We start from the raw sequence: 20,048 nt of genomic DNA on the forward strand, positions 1-20,048 counted from the left end.
TTCATCTCACAAGATATCACTGTCAGAGCTTGATTCCAGAATCTTGAGTATTCATGTTTCTACATTAGAATAGGAGAAGCAACACTATATTATAATATTTTATTATAACCAGGTGTAATGTAACAACATGTGATGTACTGCTGTAAATCAGAATCCAAATATTTCAGTGTTATTAATGTATCCCCAAAATGCTATAATAAAATCTGTCCTGATATGTATTGTTATTACCACATTAATGGTCAAATAAGAACTATTTCCAGATCCGTGGGTTAGGCCCCCTGTACATTTTTTAAAACATCTCTGTGATAAGCCCTCAAGATAATCAAGCTAAGATTCAATTGTAGCTGTAAACTAGAGCTGTTAACGTACATCTTGTTTTTATATGTAGATCTCTTTATAAATATATGTACATGTCACTATCACCATTTTATAATCCCACAGCTAAAAACAAGTCATATTAGCATATGAGAGAACATTTCTCATCTAGTGAATGCAGCATGATTCTAATACAGTGGAGACTGTAGCTCTACTGATTTATCTCCCCCAAATTTCTTTAAGATTCATCAATATTAGATTACTTAACTCAATTAACTCAATCAATTAATTGATTTTCATGCAACTCATGTTAGGGTAACAAATCTATGAAGGCTACTGTAGGTATTTCACTTCCTCTATGAATTTGTTTTGAATTTCTGTTTCACCATCCTAGAGATTACTTTCATCCCCAGACAAATAGAATGGGTTAGATTTAAGGCTGTATGGATTTCTGGAGCTAAATAACTTCAGAAATCAACTGGAAAGAAGGAAATAAAGGCTTTAATTTACTGTTTCTGAGTATTTGTGTGCACAATTATGAAAGACTTGAAGAGTTTCCTAAGCCTAAAAAATATTCATAACAAATTAAAGGAGAATTTTTTGCCTGTTATAATGGAGCATAATGCTAAAAATCCAGGTCTTGTCTACCCTAGAGGACAGCATTTTAACTGCAGAACTAGTCAAATAGTTACATCCTGAGAGAATAAAGAAATCTGACAACTCAGAAAGCAGATGTTTTAGCTAGATTTTTTTTACTTTTCTTAACAACAATTTAACTCCAGTAACAAATGAACACTGATGAGAAATGATGTATTTGTTAAAGATTCAATACCTCTTCAGAGCTCCAAATAAGCATCTGAAATTCCTCAAGAAAGTTCTTCCACAAACAAAAGGTTAATTACATTTTAGTGTGTATCTTCGGGTGAAGGCTATTTTTCTCCCATGCAATTACAATAAGAGTAAATTGAAGGGTTTCAGGATTTCAGGGGTTTGATTGATGTGTTCATTAATTCACCTTTTCAAACTGAGGAAGAATCAAATTTTAAATATTTTATTAATCACTTGAATTTTTCTTGAGGTCATTTTTCTATTGTTCCTTTGTCTGATTGATTGGCACCTGATGGCTGGATCAAGATACTAAAGTCCATTTTTGTCCTGATTTTCTGAAGAAATGAAATTTGTATATTCACACATTTGGGAAGAATTTCTTCTTGCTTGTAATCTTTGATCTGTTTGGCCATTTTCAACAAAATTGGACAGAGTTCTAAGGGCTCCCACTGAAAACACAGTGTTACCAAATGCAACTCCTGATTAGATATCAAAGGCTGCTGAGGGATACATGCCCGTAGGAAACCAAGCGCCATCAACTTCTGTTTATTGTTTCCTTCTTTCTTTCCTCTTTCTTCTTTTATGGTGGTAGGACAAAAAGAAAACAAAAAATGTTACATGGACAATGACTTTGCAGTTCATACACTGATCGGCTGACAGATTTCAGACTCAAAAATAAAATTTATTTACCCTCAGGTAAAAGCAGTACAATGCACATCTTATGCTTATCACCTAGCAATACTACCCTGAAGGAAAGTGCAGCTGTTTGTAAGCTATGTGGAATTTTCATGTGAAGACAATTGTACATGGATGTATTTCCTACTTAGACCTGTAATAATGGCATCTACCAACACACATCACAGCTGTGGGTTTAAATTTTGCTTCTGATCTCACTTACCATAACCTAATGACATTCTTTAGCCTTGTTATGGGGATCTGACTGTTCCTCCAATCTCATCTACTGATTGTTCTGACATCAGCTGCAAAGCAAACAGAAAGAATTTGTTCATTCTCCAGGTAAGGTCCAGTGTTGATACATATGTGCAAGAGTTTTCTCCTGCTGCCTGAATCGACAGAGTAATGTGTGTCTGCTTCATTCAGTCACTGAAAAGCCAGCTGAATCAAAGGCCTTCAGTTCCAGCTACCTTCTTTTCCCCTTAGCAGTTACATACTTAGAAGGATGAAGGATATTTATGGGCAGGTAGCTGCAGAAGGAGATCCAACTGCCCAGGGATATTGCAAGTGAGGAAAGGAAAAGAAGAGAGGGGTATTCAAGAATAGTACAGTAGCGTTAACATCCTCAGGAGTCACAACCTTAGTCTTCTGGAACCTGTACTAATTCATTTAAATGTCAGAAGCAATATTTAGGTAGAAGTCATGAGTTCCTCCTGTTCTGTACCAATTTCTTGTCTTCCTTTGTTGTGTAGCCCAAGATTGCCTGGAATTAGTCTGGAGCATCTTCAAGCCTAGACCCAGATATACACATCTGAGGGTATTCCAGAGGGAACTGTTTTAAAATCTCTTTACTCAGGATACATTTGCTCCAATTTTCTAAGCAAGTGGCTTGGAGGAGGTCCCGAATGTGTGCCAATTCCTGAATAGATTACTAAGTCTCAGAAGAAGGAGATGCCAGTAAAAATTATGCCTGTTTTCCAGACCATAGGCTTTGATTGAGGGAAATGTTTAAATGTGTGCTTGCAGCAATAGAGAAAATTAACATACAGCAACACGCTGTCCTGCATGGCAGGAATGTAGTCCAGCTGTGCTGGATTTCTATGAGGGATGAGACATGTTTCCTATGGAGAGCTTCTTTTTGTTCACTAAAAGCTGAGAATTGAGGGGAAGAGGAGAGGGAAAAGAGGGAGAGGAGCTACTGACTCTCCCTTTGAAGATGTTAATAAGATCATATTTTGATGCTGTATTTTGAAATAAGAGGATTCCCTTTTTCACTGTAAAATGTGCCATAAAAATGACACCACTATTTATTGCACAGCATTAACAAAGACTTTATGTCTATTATTTAACAAGTGAAAATGTTAGCTATATATACCACTCTCTCAGTGGAGTTATGTGGAAGTCAAAATCTGTGACTGCCGTCTACCAGCTTAAGCCCAGATGTTTCACTTTCCAAAGGATCATGGAAAAAAAAAAAAAAAAGAAAAGAAAAAAAAAGAAAGAAACGGACCAGTGTAAAATACTTTATCAGATGTTGACCTTCTGGCGGGAAGTCAGAACCGTCTTGTGGGAAAATGAATAACTCCCAGCTCTCATTCTCATTTTTCCTGATGCTGTTCATAGACTTGTTCTTCTTCCCTGTTCTTGTTAAGCTTTTATTTCATGCAGGACTTACAGTGATGTCAGGCGTCCATTATATTTATTCCCTTACGTTTTTACAGATACATGTATAAATATACGTATATAAACCCCTAAATCTAATAATTAGTTCTCCTTATGATAGCACTTGTTCCAACTAGTCTGCTGAAATCATTAAAAAATTCTCTCTGCCAAGTGAACCCATGTTTAGTCAATTTTTTTCCAAATATATGTGAAATAGTATGTTTTACCAGAGATAGACAGAACATCTTTTCCACAGTTGTATTGAGTGCAGCCTCAGCAATTCTGTAGACTGCACTAAGCTAAGCAGTGCATTGATATGGCAGAAGGAAGGAATGCCATCCAAAGGAATGGCTTTAAACTAATAGATGAGAGATTTAGGTTAGATTTTAGGAGGAAATTCTTTACTCAGAGGGCTGTGAGGCCCTGGCACTGGCTACCCAGATAGCTGTAGGTGCCCCATCCCTGGAGGCATTCAAGGCCAGATTGGATGGGCCTCCGGGCAACCTGAGCTGTTGGGGGCAGCCCTGCCTATGACAGGGGGCTGGAGCCAAACAGTCTTTAATGTCCCTTCTAGCCCAAGCCATTCTGTAAATCTAAGATTCTTTAATTCTATGATTCTGTGATAAAAGAAAGCATACTCAGTAAGTACATAAGCCTGAAAAAAGTCTCTAACCACTAAAAGACAATGACCATCCAGAATAAAACAAGTATTGGATTCCGCTTTATCATGATGTATCATTTTTCTCCTTGGTGTATTAAAGTCTCATCAGAGAGTCCTATCAGATTTATAGGTTTCCCACAAGTGTATAAGCAAATAAGTAACACTAAAGCAGACTCTGTCTAGCTCAGGACAGGAATAACATTGTGACTGTAGAGTAATAGGAGCTTAGTACAAAGTCATTATCAGACACATATTGCAAATTCAATATGTGTTGCACATAAAATATGCATGATTTCTCCTTACTCTATATCATGTACCAAAAATATAATGTGTTTCTGAGGTAAGAATTAAATTAAAATGAAAAATTTCACTGTAAATAAAAAACAAACAACAGAAAACAAACCACAGTTCTCCTGATATAGGTAAGTAGAACTTAAAATTGAAAATGTTTCACAATCATCCATTAAAACATACTTTGAAATATTCTTAGAATCCAGATTTCCTGCCAGGGAAATGAAGTAGAGCTAAATATTCTAAGCAGGAAGCTTGCCTGATAGACATTATTTACCACTAGAAATTTTTATGACATAAAAAGATGATAATTTGCAAGGTAAACACTCTCAGCCTCAAGTCTGGAATAGTACAGATAGCATGCAAAAAGCTGCCAGTATACTATTTTTTTCTCCACAGAAATGCATGCCTGTTAGAAAGATGATGGGAAATGAAAGGGACAAAGTCTTGGAAAAGATTGCTTGGTGTGTTGTGATTGTGTGTCCTTTTGTTTTTACTAAATTGAAACTTTTTGGAGGGTTAACCTGTTTTTGTTCTGGTTTCTACTGAAGCAAAAATTGCAAGGAAGGGGGCAGAGCAGCTATTCCAGGCACGTGTGCCATCAGTGTATGGCCACCTCACGCTACACAGTCAGGCAGTACCAGAGGGCAAAAACCTCAGCAACTCTAACCCAAGGGCTGTGGCAGAACCCAGTATAGACAGATTTATGTTCTGCAAAGAGAAAACTATGCTACTTGTAAGGCTGGAACACGAAATCTAAGCCAGTCTCTGTTAGAAATTCTCGTAGGGAATATGTGACTCCAAAGGCAAGAGCAAATATAGGCTGAAAGATACTTCCTTTGAGAGGACTAAGCAATACTTCTCTGAAGTGCAGGAAGACCATGAAGAAGCAGAGCTGAAGAAGCAGAGCTCTAGAGAGAGTCCAGCAGGCTGTGAAGATGATGAAGGGACTGGAGCACCTCTCCCATGAGGAAGAGCTGAGAGGTGGGACTGCTCAGCACAGAGAAGAGAAGGGATCTTAACAATATGTGTAAGTTCTCAAAGGGATAGTGCAGAGGTGACAGAACCAGGCTCTGTTCAGCAGTGCCCAGTGCCAGGACAAGAGGCCAGGGGCACAAACTGGAGCTGCCTCTGAGCACCAGGCAGAACTGCTGTGCTGTGTGGTGCTGGAGCACTAGCACAGGTTGCCCAGAAGCTGTGGGGTCTCCTCCTTGTAGACCTTCAGAAGCTGCCATGCCATGGGCCTGGACCTCCTGCTTTGGGTGTCTCTGCTGGAGCAGGGGGTGGGCATGTGGCTCTAGAGGTTTCCATCAACCTCAGTGATTCTGTGAAAAAGGCATATTCTTATATATACCCCTAGCAGTTTTACACTTCTGCCCTCCCAGCTCACTGTGCAGGTGTTTGTGAGGCTGCCTGTGATTCAAGGTTACCCCAGTGCTGTTTCAGACATAGACATGGAGCACTTGCCCTACTACTTCCTGAAGTGAACTGACAGAGCCACAGCACAGGAGCGCATCAGCCCTCTATAAGGCTGGGAAAGGCTTTGAGTACACTTTTTGAAATACATCACCTTACTTGTCAAGGCTTCAGTCTGTCTACACAGGGAAGTGTGCTGCCTAAGTGCAGAGGAAGTTAATTATGCACAGAATAATTAATAGCAATTTACTTAGCACATCTATATACTTACTTGCAGAAATAGGAAACGTGCTTGAAGTGCTCCCATTGATTTGAGAGAAAGCTTGCTTTAACCAGAGCTCCTCCACCCGTGGACTGGTAATGCAGGAAAGCTGTGATCAGTGGTGTTCTGTCAAATGAATAAAGGCGATCACCAAGCAGTATGTACCTTCATCGATTTGTAGGTCAAGATTTACGAGTCCATTATGTTTTAATAGTAAGCAGATAGATAGCCTTATGCTATGTGATGCTCAGGAGAGTTGCAGAAGGAAGAAAACCTACACCATTTCTCTTACCTTCTCCAGCCTAAAAGTTAACAGTTCATGCCTCTGAATACTTGTTAACAACCTGCTCTCCAAAAATGTATTCAGAAAACCTTGGCAGATTGCAGTTGTTCACAGCCTTTGCAGGAATTATAGAAACTGTCAGTATGACTGCTATTAACATAACAATATCAGAAAGGATCTAAGTTACAGCAGTGATGTGAGGCCTGGCCAGAGCATGCTCCCAGTTGCATAGCTCTCACAAGGGGCAGCAATCCTATTATTTTGTCACAAAGGTTGGAACATGTAGCTGAAAAAAAAGCCAAGATACCAATCTGAGTAAATATTTTCCATAAGAACAGACATCCCCCCTTCTCTGGAAAAACACACAAGGTGAGAAGTGAATATATGCTCATTTGTAGTTTTGGCTGAGTGATTTTCTCTGCAGATCCACCTTAAATCCTTTTCTTTTCTTTTTTTTTATTCCTTGAAAGCTGCACATCCCAGCTGGCATGTCCCAATCCTATAAACATCTCAATATAATACACCATCATTGTCTGATGTATGGGCTTCCATTTGGTACACCATGTCCAAAGAATATTTCTTTATGCTCGAATGACTCATCTATGAGGAGATTAATCTCTCTGGGGGAGAAATTGGTGTCTCTCCTGTGGAAGCAAGTTGCTATGCACACATTAGCTGCACATCTCACTTGTGCTCTTAATATTCAGGGTACAGCTTCTATCTGCCATAAAAATCCTTTTGTCCTTCCCTAACTTAGAGTCATTCTCCTGCCCTGCTTGCAAAGCAAAAGAGAAAATTTAAAGCTAATCCTTAAGATAATACCGTGAGGTAGCACTCTGTGTGATACTGTTCATACTTAACTCACAAGCTGGTTTCCAGTCTTTCTGGGTGTCAGTTCGTCTTTTTTACCCTTTTTCTTCAGCCTGCAGCAATCAGCAAGATGACACAAATGGCTGACTTCACTGAGTGAGGAGGGCACCAGCTCTGACATAGATCATCCCTGATTCTCAAAGAGGTGAAGGTTAAGCCTATACCATTTTGTTTTGTTGGCAAAGCAAGATTTAACAGGCCGCTTCTGCTTTCAAGAGAAGAGAAAGCAAAACAAGTATGTATCACTCGATGTACATTATCACTTCCTCGTTAGCAAGGAAATAAAATCTGTGTTCCAAATGTTTTCATAAACATGAAAACTTCGTATGAGCTCTCTTAGTCGTCCTGTTTGCTTGAAACCCTGCTCCCCTATCCAATGAGCAACGGCAAAAGCAATAAAGACAACTAGTATTACATATATAAACTTGCAGATACGTTGTCACACTACAAAGTGCAATTTAAAAGATCATCCAGAGCATTTCCCCCAAAAGGAGACTTTTCCTACACAGTTAGATTTAAAGACACAGATTCAGTTCTATGCAGCTTTGTCTTTTATTTAAACCTATCAAAAACTTGAGGCTGTCACAGACACTGCCAGTAATCTAGAGCTATTAATTAGTACACCCATGTTTCCTTCACAACAAACACTTTAATTTGTCCTTTAAACAGTGTTCATGATATTAGCCCTTTGCTCCTGCTTTATTTTTGTCTGTGTGATATACATTACACATGAGAGAATCCTACGTCCATATGTCCACAAATTGCAGTGGACATATGGCAGCATACAGAAAAGAAAGAGGTCTTTTACATTTTGCATACAGAAGCCCTTGCAACCATTATCATGGAGACATTACAGCATCCCTTTATATTATGTTGCTATTTTGTCAAGTTTATGTCATGCATTTGAACCTTCTCATCTGGCTTTATTTATTTAAATTGTAGGCACTGGGTTAGTCTGAAACAATATGCAGAAATTGCCCCAGTAATAATTCCTGCAACAAAAGTCATTCAGTTAATCACAAAGAAATGTTGGTTTTACTTGCAGTAGAGAACAATAAAAATTTTTAGACACGTATTGAACACTATTTGTCATTAGTTACCATTTTAAGCCAATAGCAGATAAAATAGCGGGTTGGTTTGAATTGGCCAGCTGTTTCAATACAAAACATTGACATTTCCTGTAAATGAAGGGATGTTTTAAGAGGGGATGTATGAGGATGCTGACTGTTGGACATTCAAATAAAAAAGCAGTCTCAAGGAGCAGTGACCTGTTCCTTCCTATACAGCTCAGAGCAGCCAGCACTGCTTTGCATATCACCAGTAGACGCGGATGGACCAAGCACAGAAACAATACTTTTATGAATGTGGGAGCCACTGGGTGTGCAGCCACATGGGCAGTGCCACTAGGGAACTTCCCACTGCCCCTCATTGTTTCAAGGCTTCCTTCTCTCCTCTCGCCTTCCCTTCTCTTTGAGTGATTTTTTTTCTTTTTTTTTTTTTTCTTTTTTTTTTTTTTTAAGTATCCAGAGGAAAAGCCAGTGATAAAGGAGAATGTCAGGAGACTGTAACTGCACAGGACACGGTTTGTACTGAGACATGCTCTAAGAGCAAGATTCAGATCAACTCACTCTAGATGTCTGAAGATAGTGGACATCAATTCCAGTACACTGAGCATGCTCTTGCAGGCAACATCAGAGATCTCACTGTTTTAAGGAGTGAAATACTGCAAGAGATGACTGTATCTGTCTAATGCCTTTAGAAAGAATGCAAATAATTAGCTAGATTAGCTACCTACACAGCTATCACTGTCATCTTACATAGCAGATATTAGGCAAGAGGAACTGTACTTTCAAGAAAAAGTTTATCCCAGTAAACAGATGAACTGCAAAAGATAATGAAGCCTCTTATTTGCAGAAAAGATTTACACAAGTCCTTTTATTTGATATATGGAAGGCTATCAGCTATACTGCCTTTTCCATCCTGCTCTGCTGAGTGCTGGTCCCATGGTCCCTCAAGCACATCTAGGTACGGGCCCAGTGCTGTTCTACCACGTATGGTATGTCAGTGACTCCCAGAGCATCATATTCTGTACTGGTTCTCCTATTCTACACCTGACATAATTTATGAAATACAAAAGAACATGGAGCTTCTCTTGACACTATGTCAGAGGTTGGCGAGAGTGGACCCTTATTTTGTTGTTACAATGGTTACTGTCAGCTGCAAAAAAAGGCATTTGCAGCCTTAGAAATAATAGCAAAGCAAGATCTGGGCTCACCCAGTGCAGGAAATTTCTCTGGAGATCCTTATTTAGACATACCATTTTGAGGAAGAAAAAGACAAAAGATAAAGCTTAGAAGTCCTGAGCAAAGCCTAGTTGTTCTGCTAATTCTGGTGGTAAAGAAGGGCAAAGGAGCAGAAACATCATTGCACACCTCCTATTACTCCCGCGCCACATTGGCGTGGGGGGAAAGATCTGAGAGCCTTAATAGTTCCCAAGCCCTGTGCAGACAGACAGACTGACGACAGCTGCGTGCCTCACACATTGCGGCCACCTACTTCTGGAAGGTATAACCAATCCGGTTTCCCAAGGTTAAGCAATAAAGGTTCAGAATATCAAGGTTAAGTAATAAACACAAAGCAAAGGGAAAGTATTCCCTCAATTCTTGAATAAAACATTCCAAGAAAGTGCACTGCTAATGGATCTGAAAAAATAAGCACTATGTAGCAACAGTGGGTCCTCAAGTGCAAGTAACATCATGCACACTGACTGGTTTAAGTTTTATGCAGCTTCACCCCATGCATTTCAGATGGGAGTGGTAACGTACCCCTCAGTTCTGTCTCCTTGCTTGCTGTAGGTACAAGGGTACTCTTTCCCTTCTTCTCATTAAATACTTTCCAAGCAGATGACAAGGATAGTTGCCAGCTAAACTAAGCATGGATTAAAACTACTTTTCATGTGCCCAGTTACAATAGTAACCTGGCAACAAGTATTCCTTTTCTTCCTTTCTCCAAGCTAGCAGTGTATGCAAAAAGACTGAATTAATTCCCGAACTGAATGTAAAACTCCAGCCAGGGTGAATTTCCTGGCTAGGATGGAGTGTGGCTTCACCATTTCCAGCCAGTTTCATAAGTACTACACTGTCCCCAAATGCTCTCCATTGCCTTTCCCCAGCTACAGGTCTATGGTGCGCGAATAAAAACCACAACAGTTGGAAAGCGGGGTAAGTGATCAGAAATAAAATCAAGGTCCTGCAATATTCAAAAACCAGGTCAATGCTCACAGTCCTCACCAGACTGATCTCAGCATGTAGCTGACTGTCCTCTGCCTTCCACTTTAACTTAGTAGACTGTGAATTTAAGGACCTTTTATATCAGAAAAGTTCACAGCCCCACTTGTGCTATCTAAATGATGGGAAGTCTCCACAGGGCATGGGTGGCTCCATGGGTCTAACTTGACAGCACACCTAGTTGAGAGCCCATCCCACAGTAGGTCTTGTGGTTTCAGTTGTCAATCTTCATAATCAAGAGAAAGTGAGTGTTCTTATACGTACATATATATATATATATATATATATATATATATATATATATATATAAAATAATTTTAGATATATATTATAATTTTAGCTTCATTCTCTTAAAATCTGAGAAAAACCAAGGCCTCTCCATACATTCTTATAATCACAAAGAAGACTTTATGACTGAAGACAGAATGGGAAATTCTGCCTAAATCTGATGTACCTACACTTAAAAAGTAGGAAAAAAATGAGAAAATCCATCTTATAACAGATTGAGTACAGCATATATGCCAGAAGGATTCTTAATGCTTCAGGAGTATGGGATGAAACAGGTTGTCTTAACTGCTGTCACATCATAACAGAGAGTTTGTTCACAGTTGTAGAAGCAGACGTATAAATACAAACAGTCACAAGCATCACCCCTTAGGTCCAGCCTTACTCCTCCCACAAATCCAAAGTTCCTGTTTCTGGTCCAAAATGGCTTGGCTTTAATGCAGTTTTACCTGGACAGGTAAGGAGGGAATTAGCCCAGGAAACCTCAGAGAGGAGGAAGGTTAAAGTCTCACCCGTCATACAATGCATGCTCAGTAGAAGGTAATCCCATGTTTTCCAGTGACATGCATTTAGATTACTCTTTATGAAACCCAGCTTAGTTCAGTGGATATTTTTCTTTGGTTCTAACAGTAGCCTACCACTTTTTAAATCTATTCATTATCTAAATTCCAGTTTTCATTCTTTTTTCTCTCCACTGCACATCAGCAAATATCACAGCAAAATTCCAATTTCTATAGCTCCTATATTTCCATTTTTCCTTGTTGCATTCCCTCCATCCTCCTACATTCTTTGCTGTGTTGTCATTCTGTTGCATCCCTTAACAGCCGACGTGCCCCACTCTTTCCCTTTCATTGCCCATAGATGCTGTAAGCTTATTTTTCTGCTGTCTTTCACACATCCTCTGCATCCCTCCTCCACCACAGCTGAACTCATCTTCTGCTGCTCTCCCCCCATTTTCCTTCCCAGTAACACTCCTCATTCAGTTGCTACACACAGCTGATGTACATGATGGGATGCAGGAATGACATGCATGTACAGGCACTGATGGGATGCATAGACAACATAGATTGAGCGATAGCAGGTTGGCATCCTCTATTTGACCTCAAGACTTCCTTGTGCTGAGCCACGGAGCTGAAATGCTGGCAGCATGGTGGGCAGGCGATACATTCCCTGTTTGGGTGAGGACAGGCATTCTGCCTCACTGCTGCACCATAATCGGAGGGCAGCGACCTCACAGCTGCGAACTATAACCTTTTAGAAAGTGTTTAGTGCAGTATTTATGGCAGCCATTATTTTTACTGTGTTTTCACTTTGAGAAGGAAAACAGAGCAAATGTTTACAGCAGCTTAACGAAATGAGACCCACAGGTGAGGCAAGACAAGGCTAGGCAAGGCATTAACCTCAGCCAGCCTGGCCCACCTGGCAGCCCATGGCTGGCCTTGGGTAGGAACCAAAGGAGGTAGAAACAGAAAGTAAAAGTTTCTTTCCCTGCTTCAGTTTTTGTTTGTTTCTTTAAGGAACAGACTGTTTCAGAAAAATAAACACACAGAAGGGCTCAGGGCAAAGATACATTTTGTATACAGCTTTAATGAAAACATGTTTTTCTTGTTAACACCTTGTTATATCCTAAAATCACAATACAGAAAAAACTGTGAATAAGGCTGTGTGCATAGACATCTCAGATTTTTAATGAAATTCACCACAAGCATCACTTCCCCCACATGCTGTCGCTACCGCGACATCTCCCAGTGGCATGAACCTGGTGGCTGCTACCTGCATGTGCTCTGCTTCAGCTCATGGCACCGAGCTCCTACCTGCACTGCCCTGCTCCATCATAGGCTGGTAGCACTGAGTTCCTACCTGCACTGCTCCAGCTCATGGCATGGATCCTCTCACAGTAGGTCGGGGAGAGGACAGAAGTGAAATGTAGCTGTCAAAACCACAGGCTGAGAGTATTATTTTTTGTTAGAAATCACTCCTGCAGTTTAACAGTCGGCTTTCTTAGAAGGCAGAAGCATCAGTCCACAAAGCAGCTAAAATACCAGCATCACTCTGCAGAGCATCTCAGAGTTGGAGTGGATTATGCTTCACCACATAATGATTAATACATTGGCAAGCTAACACTATCAGAAGCTTTTATCGGAGCAACTTCACAAAGCCCTTTAAGACTTGACATGGCATGATCTATTCATGACATGATATTTCTGTTTCAAAACTCTTTGACAGCCTCTCTCTCCCAATAACTTGTAACTTAATTCCCTGCTGAAGCACATTGGCCAGTGCCATAGGGTTGCAGGACTCAGCATTCACCAGATAGTGACAGCTATGCAAAGCTTGCAAGGAAACACTGTAGAGAAAAAGATGTGACTCTGTGCTAATGACCCCACAGCAGCCCCATTTGCTGATAACATGTAGAGATGTGCATTCTCATGTGCCATGGAGGAGAGGCACACTGCTGGGTCAAGCGGCAGAAGCACAGGAAGGCTCTGGGGACAGAAATGATGGCGGTAAGTGAGTGCTGGTCGTTCCACAGGTAATGAAATCCCACTTGTAATGAGGAGACAAGGAAAGATGGTACTGGAAATTGCCAGCGTTTGAACTCTGAAACTCAGTAGGAGGGGTAAGAGAAGCAGTTTTTGTGAAAGACCTTGTTCACGGGAGTTTCAGAGGAAAATCTGTGCTTTGGGGTGCCTGAATGCTCCCTCAGATCAACTCTGAAAGAAGGAGCTTGAATTCCCTCATATATTAAATGGCAAAAGGTGGCCTTAAAACAGGATTTAGACCTACTTTATACCACATTATTAATATCAAGAAGTCATAAAAGACCTTCAGTGTTATTGCAAATCAGACCTGGAATCCCAGCAGAGTACAAAAACTAAGGTTGAACTAGAATATCAAACCCAGACTTTACAAAGTTCAGAAATGAATCTCCCTTTAAAACCGTTACTCAGTTTAGAAAATAGATCAGTCATCCGATATGTGAGCTGCAATCCCATTCAGCTTTGGGAAATTCTCCCGTTGATCTGGACTCCCAGCATAACTGCACTTCTGCATAACAATTAGTGCCCTTGGAACACCACTACTTTGCTATAGGTAGGGACAAAATAAAACTACTGTGGATTTGATAGAAATAAAGCATTTTGCTTCTCTGAAGAATTTGGGCCTATCAAACCTGAGAGAGGGCAGCCTCTGGAACAGATGGGTACATACAGAGTACCCACTTGCTCTTCCTGCTTACCCATTGCAGTTAAGGTAGTATTATTTTTAGCACAGTAGGTGTAGAAAAGGGTGGTTTCAAAAGAAAGAAAACAAAAACAATGAATTATTTATGCAAGTTAAATCAAAATATGCTCCATATAAATGTTTAATCAGGTTTTCACCAACTTCTCTCCATATGCTCTGCCTTGCTCAACAGCAGATTTCTAATGGAATCACTAAATATATTTCAATAGCTCTGTACACAGTATTATGCAATTCAACTTCTGCCTAGATTTCATTGAAAACAGCTACAGTAAGGTGAACAGTGAACTTGCTCAGAATTAATACTTAAAATATATTGTGAAAACTACTGGGGGGCTTTCTTTCTACACCCCATTTGTCACAGGCAAGCGCTACAGTGGATGATACAGATGTAGCATACACAGGTGCATTCTTTGCAACGGTGCACACTGGGGCAGATGAAGTTATTCATTATGTTTGAGAAACAAAAGTTGCTTTGCTTGAGAACTTGCTAAATAAGAGAGGAGTCACCCTGGCTTTTGCATCAGGAATCCAGAAGGTGCTGAGGCTTCCATTATTTTTTTTCCATCTTTCAAAAGCATTCAAATGAAATCAAGGCCTGTTTGCAGCCTATTACACCTGTCTTGCTCAGTTACTCTGGGCTTCTACCCTCCAAGCCATAATCTCGAGAGCACCTGAGCACTAAAAGCCAGTACCCCAAATGGACTGTCAGTTACCACCAGCAACAGCAGCTTCCCCAACCAAACTCAAATACCTACAGAGCTCTTCTTGCTCTTCTAGCTCACAGAGCATCTGAAATGCAAACACACACTCACTCCCTTTCCCAGAACATAAGCAATTCAATACCCCCAGCTTTCCCCCAGCCTTAGCCACTCTGTTTCTTGTCTTCTTTTTTATACAAAGCAGCTGGTCCCTGCAGATTAACAGGGCCCAGCTGCATCTGGTCTCCAGCCACTTAACCCCTTCCAAGCTGGTTCCTTGCTCCTGATGAAGAAAAAAAGCATTGCTTGCTTTCCAGGGGCCTCCTGCAGTTGCAGTTAGAGCATCCCTACCAGCAAAGGCAGTGTGGATTTCAAACCAGCAAGAAAATCTTGCCATGGTCTAAGAAGACTTTAATTTCACACTATATGGAGCTTAGAGACAAGGATGTGTGAGAATTAAACAGACTTCAAAACAGTAATGTCATACCCAAATATACTAAGGATATGTGGATATTATTTTATAACTTGTTGGGTTTGATGTGGAATGATCTCTGCTCTGTAACTACAGCAATTATTTTGTAGAATGTGCTATTGTTCTCCCATCACCCGTTAAACATGATGCGTAGTGGTTAAAGAATATTTAGACAGACTGCACACCTGTATGAAACTCTTCCAGATTTTCCAGCGAGTATGAAGCCTTTATTCACAAGAGTTTCTTCTTACAGCCTGTGGAGTCCTGAGAATCATGAGGTCAGTGCTATGGAGGTATTTGTGACGGCTGAAGGGTTTTAGTAGCTACAGCCGAAAGTCACAGAATTTAAACATCAGTAATTCTGATGAAGGCGTCTGTTCATGATTTCAGCTATGCTTGCAGAAAGGATAGCCTTATAACTTTTACCATTGGGTATTTCTTAAAACTTTACAAACAGTATAGAGGGAAAGTAAGGATGTTTGGGTAAGACAGATTAATTTAGAGGGCTTTCCTTTTTATGAATTTTTCTTGTATTTTTTGTATTTCTATCATACCAAAAGAAATCCAGAACAGCCATGTGTAGATTAAGAAGATGACAAAAGAATAACGGCATGGAAAGAATAAAGGTTTGTGAACTTAGGCATTTTCTAGTATTGTAGAGACAGCAATTGGTTGTCTCCTAATCCTTTGGGTTGGTTACAGTTGTTTCTCCATCACTGTAGTTTGCAGCTCCTTTTCTCACCAAAGGATTTGTCTTTGGAAGGCTGTTGTGCCCATTCCTGGCAATCCGGGTGTAAGGCAGCAATCTGCTAAATATCAGTTTTATTGTCTTCCAAGTGAGCCATCTAAAGGACATTCTGGACTCATGTAAGTGCCGCCAAAGCTGTTCTCCAGCTCCCCAAATAGGCACCCAGACGAGCCTGGACGCCGCCAGCCATCATTCCAGACATTATGTAGTTCAGTTTTTTCTGTGATGGAAACACTTCTCGTGTCTGCATCTCCTCCTACCAATGCTCTGAGGAACTGAGGCCAGCCAAAAACAAGAAGCAACCACTTGTAGTTCAGCTGAGCCATTTGGACATTCTGAAAACCCAGTAGGTGTGGAGCAGTAATTTACTGCTCTGCCCCACCTCAAAGTATGTCCCATCTCCTTTAGAATTTTTTTTTTGTCTTTAGCCAAATTTTAGCAGCTCAGCTGTGGGACCCCAGCAGGTTGGCTTGCATCCTCTGGACCAGAAGGTTTCTTCTAACTTCATTTAAGCCAGTAATTTTTTCACATGGGAGTCATGAAATTCATTGCTGTGTGATGTGCTTCTGACCCCAGGAAGCCCCAGAGCTATGGGAGTAAGAAGACAGCTGTTAGTCTAGCAGAAACTGCCAGGTTTGCGAAGACCTTGTGATGGACCCAGAACATCAGCAGAAGCAGAGAGCCCTGGGGGAAGAACAGACCTTAGTGCAAGTCAGACTGAAAGGAGAGCAAATGGAAGCAGAGGAAGAAGAAATAAAGAGTGGAGAAAAACAGCTAAAAAGTCTCATTCTGAGCCGAAGAGATCAGCTGGAGAGCTGCTTGTTTGTGCAGAGTGATAGCTGAGCTGGATTAGGGCTTCGCTGAAGCAAGCAGGAGGCAGGAGATTACAGAAAGATCTGGTCAAGCTGGGAAGGAAAGGGGTTGAATACAGAGCTGTGTCAAGTAAGAGTGTAGTACAGAGTATAAACTTCAGAAACTAAGACAGGCATTCTTAGAAGTGGAGTATTAATTGTCATTTTGATCCTCTTCATTCCTATGGTGCTTACAGCCGCACTGACAGAATAATGCATAATATTGCTTGAGTGCAGAGTTTGTATTCTTGATATAAACCACTCCGGTATCAGGTTCATGCTGGGAGGTGTGAACGGCATGAGAAATTCCAGTCTGAGCAATCTACTTGTATTCTTGAGCGGTACAAATAAATTCAGAGCAAGTGCTATTTCCATCTCCTGCTGCCCTACAATACAATGGATGTCACTCATCGAGCAACCCAGGGTGAAACTGCCCACCACTTCCTCCCCTGGCTCATCACTTCCCAGTCCCGATTCATTTTTCCATCCTGTAGTATTCAGATCAAAGCATTCTTGCAATACCGGCTGTTTTCAGGGTAAAGGAGGAGAAAAGAAAGAAAAAAAAAAAAAAAAAGAAAGAAAAGGAAAGGAAAGGAAAGGTTAATAGTTGAAGGTCGGCAGCCCTGGTCTCTCAGCACCTTGCCGTGCCGGGGACGAGCGCTCTCGCTGCAGCTGGCGCGGGGCCGGCAGCAGATGCGCAGGGCTGGGTGCTGCCATCGGGGTGCACCTGTTGGCTGCCACCATCTGCCAGCCCGAACGGGACAAAGCCCCACCCCGCGCCGGGCAGCTGAACGGCCTTAATCCCCTCCCGGGGGCTCCGGGCTGGCGGCCGCGGCACACGCCGCACAAAGCCGCACCGCACCTAATCTCCCGTCCTCGAGGGGGGTTGCTGCCCTGCTGCCAAGAAAGGGCTCTTTAAATAAACCCGGAGAGCTATTACCTGACAAGAAAGCCTCTTATAAACTGCCTTTTTTTTTTTTTTTTTTTTTTNAGTACTTTTTTTTTTTTTTAATGGGAAAAAAATTCCTAATTGCACTAACAGATGATCCCAGTATACTGGCACCAAAGACCTCTTCCAGGCACAAGCAGCTACCTCACCTGCCCCCATGAGCCAGAGCATCAATGCCCTGCTAAAATGCACCTCATGGGTCATCACAGTGCATGAAAGTGACTTTATTACGAAATTTGCCATGCAATAAAGCCAAATATACATAAACTACTTAAAAGGTATTTATAACAAAAGTAAAGGCTCTTTCTGAATTTTACTGCTCCAGACCCTAAGACAGAATTAAATACTGCACGAACTAGGATGTGTAAATGTATTACCTATTCAGATTCTGTTTTAGTTCACCTGTGAAGTATTTTCTTACATTCAGCTTAAAAGGGTAGGGATAAAATCACAGAATCATAGAATGGTTTGGATTGGAAGAGACCTTTAAGATCACCTAGTTCCAACCCCCTGTTATAGGCAGGGATGCCTCCCTCTAGACCAGGTTGCTCACAGCCCCATCCATCCTGGTCTTGAATACTTCCAGGGCAGGGGCATCCACAACCTCACTGGGCAACCTGTTCCAGAAACAACTTTAACCCACTAACCCTGAGCCTTGAGTCCTTGTAGTGAAATACCCCTGGTTTTGTCAGACACCTCAGCTTCCCGTCTCCAAGACCTTGAGCACAGCCGCCTCATTACAACAGCAACCTGTGCTGTCTGCATTTTTTGTCCACTCGTGCTTCAGCCTGATGTCTGCAGCAGGAGCTCTCAGGGAGAGCCTTGTCTTTGCTATAACTCACTGCTCTGTGATGGGACTCAATCTTATATTATTTTTTGTCCTCCTCATCAAATACATTAATGGAAACAAGAGCAAATAAAATAACAGTCTTGTAAGAGCTGTTCCTCTCTCCCAGGCGCTGCAAAGTGAATTATTTTAGTGTATGTAGTATGTAGGGAGAGTACTGGAAATTTTGTCATTTGAAATACTGTAATTTAAGCTAGATAAAGTAATGGAGAATGTACAGCCGTGTAATGATCTTACATCTGGAGGGATTAGGACTTTTCTGTCTCTAAATTTGCAGAAGCTATCTGAAGGCAAACATTGACTAGAAATGTATTAAATTACCGTGAGCAATCCAAATTTTTTAAGAAAGTTAAATATTAAAATATATAAATAAATTACAAGTTTTCCCTTTAAAATATGCACGAGGTAATTCAGAGCAAATGTTAGAACAAGTCTGTCTGCTAAATTAGTCGCAAGGTAGTAGTGGCTACTTTTCCATTTACGCTAATGATGAGAAATGTAAAAGGCCAGCTTCATAATTCAGAGTGTTCATTTCGAGAGGTTCCAAGAACACTTATGCTAGATGGATCCGTCTAGCTAATCAGCCAGTTTCTTCTCTCCTTTTAAGACTGAAACACAATTACTGAACCTGTAGTTGCAATGCAATGCAATGCAATCCTTGCATTTTTTCCCCTCTTACTAAAATGTATTTCAGTGTAAGGAACACCGGAGGATGATAGAGTTGAATTAACACCCTTAAACTAAGCATATTGCGTTCTCTTAAATCAGTGGTTTCACTTCTGCCCTAAAGCAATATGTGATTTGTAAATCTGAGACATGCTACCTTTAGGCAGTAGGCAATCTCTTTAAAAACAGGAAAGTAGGCAACATATGGTGGTACTATGCAATATGAAATTGTTCTAAAGATACAAGTTTCCAGCCTCAGTAGTACAAGCCCAATTTTAAATAAAACATGCTATCATATGGTTCCTTCTTAAACACTGCAGTAAAAAGAAAAACAACAACAACAAAAAACTGGCTATATGGTCATCTTCTAAACAACAGAGGGAACAGTTTACACATGCACACTTGGAAACCCACTGCCTATAAGCATGCAATCACCTACCTCCTTCCAATAGATGTAAATACTGAAATATGTCAGCTTGCGTATTCACAGTCCCTTGTAAGCTCACAAATTTCTTTTTATTTTTGTTTTTGGTTAATCACACAAACATAACTGGGGTATTTTTTGTTGTCAACTTATGTGTGTATCTCATAAACCACACATTCCATGTTCACATTTTTCTACCGCTGAGACCAGCTGGGTCACATTAGTCATGTCAAAGCATGTCAAGGACTATAACATGTAATTCTGTCCAATGTTACGGTGAAGGTGAATCTGTTCCATTACCCATGCAGAGAGGGG

At 40.8% G+C, this 20,048-nt stretch overlaps 2 long non-coding RNA genes across 2 annotated transcripts; one reads left to right on the forward strand and one right to left on the reverse strand.

Annotated features, from left to right (window-relative positions):
* Positions 1 to 1,345: 1,345 nt before the first annotated feature.
* On the reverse strand, positions 1,346 to 6,629 carry LOC107310352. The gene is made up of 4 exons (XR_001553567.2): positions 6,403 to 6,629; positions 6,120 to 6,236; positions 2,042 to 2,123; positions 1,346 to 1,720 (listed from the first exon to the last, which is right to left on the reverse strand). It is a non-coding gene; the product is annotated as an uncharacterized LOC107310352 (long non-coding RNA).
* Positions 6,630 to 6,679: 50 nt separating this feature from the next.
* LOC116652885 lies at positions 6,680 to 9,124 on the forward strand. Its single transcript, XR_004306073.1, has 3 exons — positions 6,680 to 6,762; positions 7,316 to 7,498; positions 8,784 to 9,124. It is a non-coding gene; the product is annotated as an uncharacterized LOC116652885 (long non-coding RNA).
* Positions 9,125 to 20,048: the final 10,924 nt, after the last annotated feature.

This window comes from Coturnix japonica, chromosome 2 (assembly GCF_001577835.2).
Source record: "Coturnix japonica isolate 7356 chromosome 2, Coturnix japonica 2.1, whole genome shotgun sequence".
NCBI classification, from domain to species: Eukaryota; Metazoa; Chordata; class Aves; order Galliformes; family Phasianidae; genus Coturnix; species Coturnix japonica.